Source organism: Pogona vitticeps, chromosome 11, assembly GCF_051106095.1.
Source record: "Pogona vitticeps strain Pit_001003342236 chromosome 11, PviZW2.1, whole genome shotgun sequence".
Lineage (NCBI taxonomy): Eukaryota > Metazoa > Chordata > Lepidosauria > Squamata > Agamidae > Pogona > Pogona vitticeps.
The window spans coordinates 1,924,876-1,937,982 of NC_135793.1; the positions used below are offsets into that span (position 1 = coordinate 1,924,876).

Here is a 13,107-nt window from a genome sequence, read left to right on the forward strand (position 1 = left end):
GCTGTGCTGGCTGCGGCTGATGGGATTTGCAATCCAGCATCCTCCGGAAGAGTGCAAGATGCTTCTCACGAGGAAAGCCTTCGTTAGAGTGTAGGTTTCCTGAGGAACTGCAAATGACGAAACAGTTGGGAGAACCCCTAGAGCAACAGCACATTCATCCATTCTCCCCTCCATAGATGGCTTGGGTCCAGGCTATTTGAAGGATCATATCAGCCCATAGGTGCCTGCCTACCTGGCTTTTAAGGTCTTCTGGGGAGGCCCCCCTCTCAGTTCCCTCACCTTCCCAAGCTCACCTGGTAGGGACTTTCTACTCAGTGGCTGCTCCCGGGCTTTGGGAGGCCTTTCCTGAGAAGCCAGGTGGCCCCCCCTCCCTCTTGGCTTTCCGTCATCAGACAAAGACCTTCCTCTTCAGGCAGGCCTTTAAGCCATAAGTTATATCAGGTCTTTAAATGTTTTTGAACTGTTTGTGAAGTTGCTTTTTAATCTTAATGTATGTTTAATTGTTTGTTTTTACGCTGTTGTTAAGTTTGCTGTTGTATGCCGCTTTGGATCCCCTATGGGGAGAAAAGTGGCGTGTTAAATAATTTAAATCAATAAATGCAGGAAGGGGAATGAAGCTCAGTGGAAGAACATCTGTTTTTCCATGCAGAAGTTCGGCCCTCCGCATTTTGCAAATGTGGCCCTGAAAACATGGATTGCAACTGCCAGCAAAATCAGCTGAGATAAACTAGGAGCCCGGACACATGGTCCAGCAGTTTCTCTCCCCCCCCCCCCGGACATCAGGCTCTCACAAACAGGTACAAGACTATGGAAACCTGTTTTCATCTGTCTCCTAAACATTTGTGGCTTCTACTGATGCAGACTCTAGGTTGGTCCTCTAGACCAGTGGTTCTTAACCTTTGTTACTCAGGTGTTTTTGAACTGCAACTCCCAGAAACCCCAGCCAGCACAGCTGATGGTGAAGGCTTCTGGGAGTTGCAGTCCAAAAACATCTGAGTAACAAAGGTTAAGAACCAGTGCTCTAGACGGCGTGGATGTCTGTTCAAGGATTCAGTGGGTCATGTTCACGTGGATGTTAGTTTGCTCGGCCTGAGGATGTGGACAAGTATCTTGGAGGTTTCAGACGAAACGTAAGCTCTTTTGGTCTTTGTTCATCATGTCTAATTAAATCGAGAAGACGTCAAATGCCCATCCTGGGGGCTCTTAATTCCCAACTCCATGATAGCAAGATCTCAGAAGTCCTGGAAGAATTTTGGGTTTCACCACTGCTGAAAAGTCAATCAGTGGTTCTAATTAGATAACATGAGGACAGCCCTCAGCCTCCATTGATGTGAAGCAAGGGTACCATTTTTTTTTTTGAAAGGTGATGGTTTAACTCCTCATTTTCTTCGGTAAAACTGATTAGCTGGAGCCATTTCAACCTGGTTTTGGAACTGGCTTTCCTATTGTGGTTTTCTCATCATGCTTGAGACAACCAGAGAAATCAAAATAGCTATCAGGATTTTATTTTATTTTATTTTGAGAGAGAGAGAGAGAGAGAGAGAGATGAATGTGTACAAAACATCTATGCACTTTATTTGTAATGAGTTTCACAGTGTACTTTTTTAAAAAAAGTGTGAAATCCATAGTTCTGAAACAGCAAAGGGAATTGTCATATAAATCAATAGATGAATATCTTATTCTTCAGCAGCAGCTATACAGATAGTGTACACTCATACAGTATCAGGAATAGCTTTATTACCTTTCTAAAGGAGTTAAACTTAAAATGTTTGGGAAATACAAAATATATGTACAAAATACAGCCTTTTTAGCCCACGTAAGCTTGCATTAATTGTATTCTCGACGGCTTTCATGGCCAGGATCTGATGGTTGTAGATTTTTTGGGCTCTTTGGCCATATTCTGAAGGTTGTTCTTCCTAACTTTTTACCATCGGATACCTTGCAGTTGTGGCCAGGTATATATTGGAACCACCAAACACAGCATCCACACCAGAATCAGAGAACATGAGATCCACTGCAGACTAAAACAACCGGAAGAATCGGCAGTAGCTGAACATGCCCTGAAACAAGCTGGACATGAAATTCTATTTCAAAACACAGAAGTACTGGACAACACCAGGAATCATTATGTTGTGCTGCACAGGGAAGCCACTGAAATCCATAAACACCAGTAGAGCTTCAACAAAAAAGAAAGTCTAAAACTCAGCAAAACCTGGCTCTGAGCACTGAAAAATACAGCCTGCAAAACGTCAATGAACTCTACCCAGTCACAGGGACCCGTGATCACTGCACACAAAAGACCAGCTAATGACACCCATCAATCACAGTGACAGATCATCTCTCCCCCTTATCACAACAATACACCCACAACAAAAAACATGCTGATCACTATAATCATCCATCTCCTGAAAAGGACAAAAGCTGATCCCACAGCTATAAATACTCAACTATCCCACAAAACTGCACCAGAGCACAGAGTTCTGACTCCTGTCCTCTGAAGATGCCGGCCACAGAGACTGGCGAAATGTTAGGAAGAACAACCTTCAGAACATGGCCAAAGAGCCCGAAAAACCTACAACAATTTGCATTAATTGTTTGATTTCTTTTTAGCAGTCTAATAAACATGCCATATTCTTCTATATTTATATTGTGTAATGACAAAACGGCTTCCTTTGGGTTCTGTTGAACCTTTCCCTGTGTAACTTGGGGGCAGTTTTGACTGGATCTTCTCCAGAGAGTCTTAGCACTGGTAGCACATTACTTATTATTACCTGGCATGACGCATGCTTTCTAAAATTGATATTTCCTGGCCCCCTCCCTCCTTTTTCCTCTCCTTTATCCTAGAAGACTTGAAGGAAATCATTTCATTTTGGTCTGTAGTGGTAGTGGTAGTGGTGAGGAGACCTACCATTGATGCTTATGTAAGATCAGTAGTAGTAGCAACCACAGATGCTTGTAATTAATAAGAACTCTCTTATTTTCAGAAATTCCAGCCAAACACAACAGAAGGGGAGAATATGTGATGTGCTATGACATTATGAGGCAAGACTGTCCCTGGCCTTAGCAAGTAAGAAAGGTCACCTGCCACTGAGAGAACGTTTTTTTCTGGAAAGGCAGAATTAAGTTCAAACTCTGGATATTTTTTAAGCCTTAAATCTCTCTGGGGACGCCTTTCATAACATCTCCGAGCAGGATAACACTGCAGTAAATGAAATACACAGCGCTGGATTAAAGGGTTATTTCCCCTGTGTGTCAAGCTGACACAGAATGCTTAAAACCTTGGGTTGTTTTGCGCTTGTCTCTATCTGCTGATGGCGCTCTTCCTCATTATTGACGCAGTGCTTTCCGGCATTTGCCGGAGAGGTTGGTTTTGCATTGGAAAACAAGGAATGATTTTATGCAGCAAGGAATCATAATAATGCAATTAAAAAGGAGGGCAAACAAGCTGTGGAGGAAACCGGAGAGGCTTCCCTATAAGGGGGAGAATGGATACTGCAGTGTATAAACGGGTGCCTTTTCTCTGATTGGTTTTATTGCTGTATAAACACAGAATAGCCACCAATCTGCCTGGCTGAATCAGGCTTATAAACAGCGGCTTTGCCGATAAAGCATACAATGAGTAAAGAATCCTTTCCGGATAATGAAGAAGGGATATGTGGCGTATTGCAGTGGTTTATAAACAAGAGATATACCTCCCGCTTCTGGGATGCAGAAGGAGTCTAGAAAGGACACCAAATGTTCATTGGAATGGCTAAGAATTTGTTCTCCCTATATTTTGCAGTTCACCGTCGCAATGAAGTGCATACTCAACCGTATTTCTATCATTTCCATCTACCCATTAGAGTTGTTATTTGTTACTTCCACCTTGAATCTGATGCCTATAGTAATAGAATGTCTGTAAATGCACGAATATTCTTCCTGGAGAGGGGACAGGCAACGTGAAATAAACCATATTGATCGGTAAGACTGATCAACTAAAAAGTAGCCTTATTGATCAGGTGTAAAAGGTTGCTTTGTTCAGCAAACCGGGGGGGGGGGGGAGGCTTAACCACACAGCCAGAGCAGCAGTGGAGGAACACCGTGTGACTCAATGCAACACATGAGATTAATGAACTATATGTGTCTCCCTCACCTTCTAATTTCTGTACTTATCATGCTTGACAAAATATTCGGGAGACCTCAAAATCGTGTGCCATCTTTACATAGACATTTGAGTGATCCTAATAAAAGCCATCACCCAGTTGTGGGTTTGGCTTTCACTCGTGGATCACATGGCAATTTTTTTTTAATGAACTGAAGCCTGTTTTTGGAAGCTTCTTGAGCACTGACGCCAGGCGCCAGGCCGACAGATGTGATGAGATGAGAAACGTCCTGAAACACAAAGCAGACACAGAAGGTCAGCTGTTTCCGAACTGCCTGTTTTGCAAACTCCAGGGGGTGGAAGAGAAGGTTGGAGGGTCGGAACCCTGCGTCTGCCTTGGTCTTGAGGTGGGAGGCAGCAGCGCCTGCCGTTGCCACTCCGCTGGTGAGGACGGAGGGCAGTTTCACGGCAACGTTGAATCTGCTCTGGGAGTTTTTGCGGGAGCTCTCCGGGGTGCTGAACGCTATCCTTCAAATAAGTTTAGCCTCCTGAATCGTTCCTTTACAGGTCAAACGAAAGCCCAGAGCGGATGCACCTGCGAGAAATGGAACCCTAACTGCAGCTCACCCTCCTGTCAGCAAAATAAGGGAATGAAATGTAAAACAGTGTTCTCCTAATGAACCCAGTGGACTCCATTGCATTTTCCCTCGACCTGCCAAAAACGCCTGTTGGAAAGGCAACTTTCTTGCCGGTGTGTTTAGAAAAGAAAAGGTGAGGAAAAGCTGCATGGGGAAGGCCCCTCTGATGTGCTCTGGAAGTCCAGCTTCACCGAGGGGACTTGAAGACAGCCTGCTGGCTAATTTAGCGGTAGTGACAGACAGGTTCTGAGACCTGGGCGCTTATCTGTCTCCTCCTCCTTGGTCTGGTGGTGCTCAGACAGCTTTGTGGCATAATCTTTTATGTCATTAGAAGCCCTCGCTGGGTTGCCACTTCTCAGCAAAGTTGGCCATTTGTAGGCATCTCGGAGACTTTGATACCAAAGGGTGAAAACAGTGTGAACATGCCTATACGAGGTGGGCAAGGCTGGCCCGAGACCTCTTTTTGGTTTTTTTCCGTTTTACTTCTGTGTTGGAAAACCTCTTCTTCTAATCAGCACAGCACCCACCAGTAATGTTTCCTGCGCTGTCCCCAATCAAATGGGCAGAAATCTGGCATCTGCTTCTGTCATGGGACTCATCCTGCAACCCTTAATAGTACCCAATGCCTGCATCACCCGTTGGGGATGCTTCTTCTGATTCTTTGACTTACAGTATCTGATTGAACTCCAGGGATCTCCAAAATTGCTATTTAATTCACTCTCATTACTTACTATGGTCCAAAAAGTAATTCTGTGTCCTTGTACATTACAAGAGACACTCGTCGCATTCTCTGTTCTGTTGCTTATTATTTTTTCTGTTACTTTTGGTGGCTTAGAACTCACTCTCAGTCTGAGATCGATTTCAGAATTCCATGTGCCCTTTCCATGTAAATGTTAAAAATAATTAGAAAGATGATTCATTAAAGCAGTAAAGTAATATCATTCCTACCAGTCATATTGCTTTGGAAAAGTAATTTTTCTGCCATTGTTAACTGGCGAGGAGGGAGTGACTCGTTACACATCCTCTATGGTGCTTATCATTATTTCCTGCAACCTTGGAGTTAGGTTTGCTTGCTAGTTGGTAGAATCTGGCTTGGCTTCTCAAAAGCTGGATTGGCTCGAGAGAGAGACTCCTGGTAAGACACTGTGCTTTGTCTCCTCATTTATAGCAAGCCAGACATTAGATACTGTTGTTACATGCTGTTGATTATTCTGGCTGGGGGTTTCTGTGACCTGCAGTTTTTAAAAGAATATTGGGGGGGGGGTCCTTCTAGATTGTTTTAAGAGTGTGTGTAACACGCCTTACTATTGGATTTAGGCTTAGATTGCAACCGGGCATTTCCTAGGAGTTTCTCTTTGATCAGATGCCTTCATCTTTGCCTAGCAATAAAACCTTCCTGATCTTTCCTGATGCAGCTGCAATTTCAAGGGGTCCTTGGAGACCTTGTGAAGAAGGCCTCCCCTTTTTGCCCCAACTCCCAGTCCAGAGGCTTCTAAAGGAGCTTGACTGTCATCCTGACAGGGCAAACGGGGACAAGAGGTGCACTTGTACCAGGTGGGATTTTTTTTCCCCTTGTGAAGTCTATCTTTCTGGACTCCACAAGGCATTATCTATCTCTCAAGCTGGACAGAAAAGCCAAAACAAAATGCGTTTCAATGTATTGCTGCAAAGAGAGGAAGAAAATCAAGCTGTTGCTAATAAAAGCTCTTCTCTTTCAAGCAGCCAGCAATAGGCCAGTTTCTTCCTGGACGCCACCTGACCTGATGTTAGGACGGCTTCCAGGGCGCTCTTCCCATCTCTGCCATTTACTTTCCTGAGTGATCTTGGACAAATTGACCTGGGTGTCTTGGCGTCTGTGGGCAAGAAGCAAAAGCTTGGAAGCTTCTGGTTTTGTAAAGAAGGTCGAGAATTCTTTGCAAGAGACGGGGAAGCCTGTTAGAGAACCGATGGTGTCCTTACCACCGTTAGCCATTATTTATGAGTCTCTCTGCCTTTGCATAATTCAGCAAGGGTATCAGAAGCCCTTGTCTCTTTGGGTCTGCCGGGCCCTTCCGCTAAAAACAAAAGCAGCAAGTCTTAGCATGGGGGAAAACCAGACAGGTTAGCCAGGTAGGAAATTTTTATTTTGGACCGTTTTGAGAATTACCGTTTTGATCGGCTTTTGGTATTTACTCTACCCCCCCCCCCCGCAAATATTACAAAAGGAAATAACGATACAGGTAAGGATGTGGAATAAATACCGATCCAAATGGTTTAGGCAGCTTGATGTTATCCTAAGCATCTACAAGGTGCAGTATTTTGTTCCATTTTATCCATTTTGATGGAACATTCATAATCTTTATTTATTTTATTAGATTTATACCCCGCCCATCTAGACCAAAGGTCTACTCTTTCCCATTTCTAATTCTTTAAAAATTGGTAGATTTTCTCATACTTCGCCTTCTCCAAGCATTTTAAATTTCTGTGGAACATCTGACTTCTCCCCCCAGGTTAGAAATGACTGGAATTTGTGTCATCAACATTATGCAATTAATTGTATATCACCCATTTTTCCCTGCCCCCAAAGAGTTCTTCAGGGTCCTGACCGGCACCAAAAGAGTTGAACATAACCAATAATTTCTGTCAGTAATTTCAGAATTTATCACGTAGATTTTTGGTAGCCTGTGGAATCTGGTAAATGAATGTTATGATTTTATATGCTTTCGCACCTGAGTAGGCGCATAGTATTGCTATCCATCTTTTAAAGCATGGGAACATATTTTTGTTACAAAAAAATAATGCATGGTTGTGTAGAGAGTTTAGAATTACTCCCCTAATAAGTTTGGATGTGTAGGTTTACACCAAAAAAGGTACTGTTCTCAGAAGCATGGAGGCGAAGTTGTAGAGAAGACCTCCTGGCCTGGCTCAGTGGTTTGGCTCATCCCCATACCTGGCAAGAGGCTCTTAGAGTGTCATGTCATTGGAAGACTGGGCGTTCAATGCTTGGTCCCTCCCAGATACTGTTGGAAAGGTCCTCTTTTTGACACCCTGGGGAGATTCTGCAGATCAGGTCAGCCAATTCCAAGCTAGAGGGGACCGGTGACTCGGTATCAGGGGGCACCCTGTGTTTTCAAGAGCGGTTAGGGAACCCACTGAGTGAATCCATCAGTGCTTTTGCTCATGGAGAGCCATGCTGCTTCTCAAGTGTGTGTATTTTTGTTCAGGTGTCTTGGCTAATGGTGGTTGATAGGTCTAAACCAGTGTTAGAATTGTCTAAGCCATTTTCCCTTTAACTCCTGTTACAGAGTTTTGAATTTCTGGTTAAATTCCTCTAGCTGTTCAGCAGAAGTGCAGGATTTCACAGAACAGAATTAGCTTCAAGTTAACCAGATTAATCCACCTCTTTCTTCAACTGGCACTTATAGTCCCAATAACTCACACTGAGACATTAGTAATAGAAAGAACAAAAGGTTTTGTTGACTAACCATTGAACAGATCGAACAGCAAACTAAGAACAAACATGACTGCATTGAGCAACAGGCCTCAACAGACTCACTGACTCCAACAAACTTGAGAGAGGGTCTCTCTTTGAATTAGAGGCAGGGAAAGAACTATTGGTTAGTCCTGTTGATAATTGACAGCCACCCCAGTCCAGAAAGGTTCCTCCCAGCCACACCTAGTAGAGGCAGCATGCGAGGTTGCAAAAACTCCAGTATATCCTTCTAGCCTCTGTTGTATCTCATTTCCCATCATTTGCACCCAAAATAGCTGTGGATTATGAGAACTGTGGTCCCAGCCTTTGCCCCAAACCCTTACCGTATCTTCAGCCTACAGCTTAGTTAATTGTGGAGTTTTTCATCTACATATCAGTTAATGTATTTTTATGAATAGGTAAGTCACTCTACACCAGTGGTTTCCCAACCTTGGGCCCCCAGATGACCCCCAGAAATCCTGGCTAGCCAGACTAGTGGTGAAGGCTTCTGGGAGTTTTAGCCCAAACACATCTGGGAACCCAAGGTTGGGAACCACGGCTCCTTCTCTGCTCTCTTAAAGCACTCTCTGGGTGGTTTACAAGTTAATTACGCAGGCTACACATCATCTCCCTGCGCCCACCCCCAGGGAGTTGGGTTCTCATTGGAAGGATGGAAGGCTGAGTGACCCTTGAGCCGGCTACCTGGGACTGAACCCAGGCCATGAGCACAGTTTTGGGTGCAGCCAGCTACTTACCATAATATTTACCACGAGACCTGTAAATATTTGGAGAAGGGACGATTCCCATCCTTTCATTAATTATTTATTATGTTGACATCCCATTCCAAGTTCAAAATGGCTTGTGTGCCGCTCACATCCAGGAAAAAAGCCAGGGTAGGTTTAAAATGCATCTCGTTCCATCCTTTATTAATGATGATATCATGTGCTCTCTAGGTTTCTTGGCTGCTCCAAAATCTACTCAACTTTTGATGCCTGCACTTGGCCTCCATTGATATTTGATAGTGACATTTAACTGTGTTTGAGAGCTACCTTATAATGGTATTCAACCCCATTTGATAGGCAGCGTGCGCTGGCAGAACATAAGAGAAAGCACGTGAGAATATTTAGTATTTGACACCTGACAGTTTATCCCATATTCAATACCTGCTAAAATCAAAACAAGCTGGAGGTAAGAAGCCCAAGGTGCACATATTTCAAATGTTGTGGATAAAGTTTCACATTCAGAAACGTATTGTTTGGATTCGCAGTTTTGATTTGTCTTGCTGTTAGCAAATATTGCTTTCTTCTACTGCTGTTTAAAACAAAAAAGCTGGAGTACCTGGAGTTAAAGATGGGTGGAAGAACTTCATAGAATCCTAGAATAACGGAGTTGGAAGGGGCTTATAAGGCTATCGAGTCCAATCCTCTCCTCAATAAAGGAATCTAAATCAAAGCAGATCTGACAGGTGGTTGTCTAATCTTCTCTTCAGTGCCTCCAGCGTCGGAGCGCTCACCACCTCCCGAGGTCAATGGCTCCATGATCATACTGCTCTAACAGTTAAGGAGTTTTTCCTGATATTCAACCTAAATCTGGCTTCCTGTCGCTTGAGCCCATTATTCATACCAACCACCACATTCTTTTTCCAAGAGGAAGCCTATTCATACAATTATTTCCAGCCCCAAATTTATCTCAGAGATGAGATAATTATTCTTCTCCCCCCAAAAAAAAAAACAAGAATCCCACAGTCCAAAGGGGTAAGGTTTCCCACTTCTTTCTCAGGAAGATACTGAACACGGACCCTGTTCCCCCACAGAAAATCCTGTCGATTTCTTAATTTTCTGTAGCACCTTGGTCCCAATCCCTTCCCCCACAGTGTTCATGGCACCTGCATTCCAGTTGACAGCTGTGGTATTTGTATGTGGTGAAAAGAACAGTAGGAGGCATTTATGCTGATAGAATTAATTTGATTTAACTTGATAGGATAACCAGACCAAGAGAAATTTTACACTAACTCATTCCCCTTTATTTTACAGTCGCCTGCAGTCTCCGGCTCCTGTTATTGAAAACCCTAACCCGTTCTTCTTGGTATCGTTGTTCGCCTAAAGGCCAGTTTCTGAGCAAGTGAACCCCAGGAGGAGAGTCGCGCATAGAAGAAGGAAAGAAGAAAATGGTGCTGAAATAATTTTTAAAGGTAAGGCAAAGAGAAACTGGCAGGATATTGAAGTGGCTGTATCAAGATTTCCTAATTTCTTTTTCGTGTTCCATCCTTCCTTCCGTCTTTCCTTTCCTTTCCTTCCCCTCCCTCCCTCCCTCCCTCCCTCTGAGCACTTAATATATCTCCCTTTGGTCTGGTTATAATGGGTTGTGTGCTTCCATTTTGCATTTCTGATGCTTTTCTGAATAAATCAGAATATTGTTATTAGAGGAACTATTTATGAAGCTGCAGGTTTGGAAAATATTAGGTGCAGTATTGAAAATATTAGCTAGCCCATTTTATTTATTCATTATTGATGAGGATGATGACTATGTCACATTTTTAGGTCGCATAATGTATTTTTTTTAGCAACCAAGGTCTCTGTCTTCTGATTGTTAACCTTCAATCAATTAGGGGGCTGGTGATATTGGGGGGGGTTAACCACACATTTTTATTGAGTTGGCCCACATCCAAGCCCCTTTCACTGTTTTCCCTGAGGGCAAGAGGAACAGTGCCTCTGTTTCACAAGCTCTGTCATGTAGGAAAGGTTCTCACAGGCAGCGGGGGGGGGGAATACCTATGAATGGCAGAGGTGACTGTTCACCTTTCTCTCTACCCTGTGTGTCATGGAGCTTGGTTTTAAGTCAAGGAAGCTTGCACGACCACCGTGCAAGGCCCACGCTTATTGGTCGTGACCACAGAGTGGCCAGCAAAGGCGTTTATGAAGAGATTAAATAATCAGATTGAGTTTGACCTCATTGGTGGTGTCAAGAGGTCTGCTTGGATTTCTGTCCATGTGCAGGTGGCTCTTTTATGTTCATTGACCTGATGGTTCTAGGACAAACTCCCTTCCCTCTTCCCAAAGATTCAAAGTGGCCTCTCTTCGTGCAGAAATGACAAACCCCTTCTTTTCCCCTGGCCTCCGGAATGGTGGATTAGCGGGTTGTAGTTTATGGGCGTGTGTGTTGTGTTGTGCTTTGCATCATTTTGTTGTTCTGTCCCTTTTGGGTTGTTGCTCGGCTTTTCAAATGGTTGCATTTGGTGAATCTCCTGCTCTAACTCTTGAATGCAGCAAAGGCTGCTCGTGAATGCTTTTCCTAATAATGGAGAACGGATCAGATCATCGGAAACGTTAGAGAGATTATTTTACAGCCCTGTGTCTTAAATGAAAGTATTGTAACTGATTGTAGTTAGGATTCTTACATGCCTTTTTTCCCCCTGCCCAGTATTTATTTGGTCCACCAGTACACAGACACTCTTGAGTCACTAAACCCAAACTTGTTTGCCTGCTGATGTTGCTTGAGGTTCAGTGGTTCATCTGATACTTTTGGGTTTGTAATTTGTTGAGCCCTGTTTGATGGTGCAAGGTTTTTCTCTGGGAGTGGTCGAAAGGGAAGACACGGCAGAGATGCAATCGCTGCAAGAATTGTGGTTAATTAATTGCCCATTCTCTAGTGTGCCATTTGCCACATTATATATACATACATACATATATACATATACATATACATATATATATATTAATGCCAAAAAACATTTTCCGTCCATCTTCTTATGTCTTTACTTTCTAACAGACTGGCTGAACATACTGTGGATTTGGGGAGAAGCCTCAGCCCTTGTATTGTTGATCTTCACAGTGAGCTGTGAATATTAAACGGCCAAGCATCAGGATAAGATATTTTAGTGTCCTGGAACTTCTGTACTATGTTTCTTTGGAAGATATTGGCGTTCTCTGTGAGGGAATACAGAACAGGCATGTGAAACCATGACACGGACCCTCATGTTAGGTGAAACCATAACCCTCACCCTACTTTAGGGTTTAGTAAAGGTAACTCTGTAATGCACGCTTGTCATGGCTAAAGGCCTGCGAATGGGCCTCTCACTAAGATTTGCCTAAATTGTTCACAGCTAAATGTGTCGCTGGGGACTTGACCAGAGAATGTCGTTGCTCCCTAGCACCTTAAGGTGATTCCCTGAACAGTGGAGGAATCACTTCATTCCCCCTGAGGACATGGAGTCTCTTTAAAGGTGGGAGGAGGGTGGTCGCCGTTGGGAGAAGCCGGTGGGCCGCCTCGGTGGATGAAGCAGGAAGCTGTATTGATGTGCATCGGAGCAAATGGGCCGAGGGTGTGTGGGATGGTTTTCCTGTGCAACCTGGTCTATTTCAGTGTAAAAGTAGATTGTAGGAATTGCAAGGTTGCTGGAGTTAACAGTGTTTTGATGTAGAATTGAATTAAAGGAAGAAATTGCGCGTCCCTTAGCTGTGCATAGTTCAGAGGGGTCCAAGACTCCTCAAAATCAATAAGTTATCTGCTAATTCTCTATCTTTTATTCTTACCTCCATGTAAACTACCTGCCGCCTCTGCTGTCCGTTGTTCCAGCACGCGTTAGATGGAAGGATTACTTTGCCTGAGATGACTTGGGGTGTGTCTGAGTGTGTTTTAATCCCGCTCAAAGGACTGGAAGTTTTCTGTCAGTGTGAAAAGTCTGAGAGAAAGCAACGGTGCTGGTCTGCACTTCAGATTTCTTTATACATGTCCAGCTTTCTAAGGGCTGTATGTTGCTTAGCAGTAAACCTGAATTGGTCTACAGAACAGGGAGGGCATCGATCTGAAGTGGTGAATGTTGTCTTGAATGTTGGATCCTGCGCCACCTCCTGCTCTGATCCAACTGTGCATCTGGACCAGCTGTGAGCTTCACTTCAGAGGTGCCTTTTTGGGGGGTGGGGGTGGGGGGTGGGGTC

General features: G+C 43.8%; 1 protein-coding gene across 1 annotated transcript in view; it reads left to right on the top strand.

Annotated features, from left to right (window-relative positions):
• NEXMIF (neurite extension and migration factor) overlaps positions 1–13,107 on the top strand; it is an 82,724-nt gene that overhangs the window by 35,778 nt on the left and 33,839 nt on the right. The window contains exon 2 of the mRNA XM_078380676.1: positions 10,204–10,361. The gene's annotated coding sequence lies outside the window, so the exon portion shown is untranslated. The remainder of the gene's footprint in view (positions 1–10,203; positions 10,362–13,107) is intronic.